Genomic DNA, 2228 nt, shown 5'->3' with positions numbered 1-2228 from the left:
TGATGTTTCTGCCTTGGATCCAGCTTTCCATGGACTAAATGCCCTGAATCTCTTAATCCCATTAAGCCTCTCCTCCCTCAAGTCATGGGTATTTGATGCTGTATCCCAGCTAAGGGAAAACTGACACAAAAGCTTTTCTCAGTTACTTGCTGATCTTTGGCTTTTTATATTTAATCTTTTGTCTCTGCTGCAGGGTGTTCTGGCTTGTTTTGTCTTTCAAGCAGGAATTTTATGGAGGTGACTGGGTATGAGGTTACTGTGCCCCAGACTTGACTTCAGTCCCCTCAGTAAAGTCTCATGGGTGGAAAGGACCAGGCTTCTAGACTGCTCTGAGCTACTAACCAGGAGAGACTGGGCAGCAGGGCAGGGAAGCTGGGGCTCCAGTCCTGATCAGAAGTTCAGGGCAACAAAGGTGATAGCTGAGGCAGGGGCTGAGGTGGGCTGACACAACAGTGATGGAGAGAGGTGGTGTACCTACAAACCAAATGCTTCTTAGTAGGTCAAAGGCTGTTGAGGGGCCCAAGCTGCCCCAGAAAGTCAGGGCAACAAGGAGGGTAGCCAAGGACCTCTTGGTGTTGCCAGGCTCATCTTGTGTGCAAGGGGAGTGCTGGACATACAAGGCATGGTAAGGCTGTCTTTATTCCCATTGCCTCCTCTGTCTTCCTTCTCGTGGGGCCTGTTCAGGTCTTTTGATCCAAGAGGTATCATTCTATCTCTCAGGAACCTCAGGTTTGGTTCCTGAACAGACACCTGGCAGCCTTGGAGCACCACAGCAAGATCAGACACACAGCTATGGAGGGCCTGTAAGGTTCCTATGATGGCATCCCTGGCTTCCTGCACCAGGTTTCTCCTGGGGAAGGCCTGTGGCAAAATCAGCTAGCACCTTAGCTCACCCAGAAGTTGCCCCAAGCCAGAGTTCTAGAGAATTAGGGGGGGCCTGGGCCTGAGCCTCCAGGAACCTGGTTCTCCTTGCTCCTTGACTGTCAGGTGGCTCTTGAATCCTAGGTGGGCTGGAGGAAGGCCTAGTGGGGAGCAGGGGAATGCTTGGCTCTGGGGACCCACTGTCAAGCGGCTGGGCCACATCCAGAGATTACATCACATAGCTGAAAAGACCCCCGTGCTCCTGACTCAGTCAACCCTGGGTTATGACCACAAGCTTGGAGGTAACAGGGACCACAGAATCCTGGAGGGTAATGGTGGGTCCTGACAGGACACAGGAGAATTCTAACAGGCTACTGGCCAGCAGCTGCCCACCAGGGCTTCATTCCATTCCCTCCTGGTCTTCTGATGACACACACAGCCAAGTTTCTCAGGCTGCTAGAAAGGCTGACGGACAGAACATGGACAAAGAGGTAACAAGGACAAGCAGGGTAGCCAAGAACCTCTTCGTTGTGCCAGGCTCATCCTGTGTGCAATGGGAGTCCCCCAGGGCTTCCGGAGGTCCACAGTGTCCGCAGATAGTATCTTCCCCCCAAGAACAATGCTAGATCTTTCCTGACCACTCTAGGTTTTTCAGGTAGATGAGCTCTGACTTGTTTTAATAGGGTTTTTCTGTTGTTTTTCCTCTTGACTGACTGAATTTCATAAGAAATGTCTCCTGTTTACACTAGATGACCAATTCATGGCAGCCAAGTGGGGAAAGAGAAACACAAGGGGGAGTGGGGGGGTCCCGGATGTCCTGGGTATTTAGTATCCCAATGCTCAACCACTTCGTTTTAAGCAAATTTTTGCGCCTCCCTCCAACCCCCTTCCTGGTATAATTCAATCCAGAGAGTGTTTACCTTTTGTTTTGTTGTTTTATCCACTTTAGAAACCAAACTTTTAATTTTCTATCATATTGCAGAACAGAAGTTGCCTGGCTGTAAGACCAGAGATTGATTTACCTGCTTCATAGCCTTTCAACTAATCCTTCTAGTTTTAGACTCTCCTGGAAATTAATTTCCAGAAGTTCATGGAAATAACCACTGGGAGCCTCCTGGACATCCTGCGTGTGAAAACACCTTGGCTTTTCCCACTGTCAGCAAAGAGTGGGCTTTCCAGGGCTGCTGAGTCAGTAGCGTTCATTCTGCTTTCTATCTTCCAAAATTTTGCTAGTTCTTGCTCTTCTATTCTGTTTGTCCTTGTGAGTGTATGCCTTTAGAAATATCTCTTTACTGCCATCTTAAGAATTCCTTCTTGGATATAAAAGGAGCTATTAGCCAGGCATGGGGTTTAGGCCTGTATCCCCA

At 49.1% G+C, this 2228-nt stretch overlaps 1 pseudogene; it reads right to left on the bottom strand.

Annotated features, from left to right (window-relative positions):
• Positions 1-284: 284 nt before the first annotated feature.
• On the bottom strand, positions 285-1892 carry LOC101563885 (annotated as a pseudogene).
• Positions 1893-2228: the final 336 nt, after the last annotated feature.

This window comes from Octodon degus, unplaced genomic scaffold (assembly GCF_000260255.1).
Source record: "Octodon degus isolate 3935 unplaced genomic scaffold, OctDeg1.0 scaffold00190, whole genome shotgun sequence".
Classification (NCBI taxonomy): Eukaryota; Metazoa; Chordata; class Mammalia; order Rodentia; family Octodontidae; genus Octodon; species Octodon degus.
The sequence above is the reverse complement of the archived record's forward strand: the minus strand, read 5'-3'. Positions and strand labels throughout refer to the sequence as shown.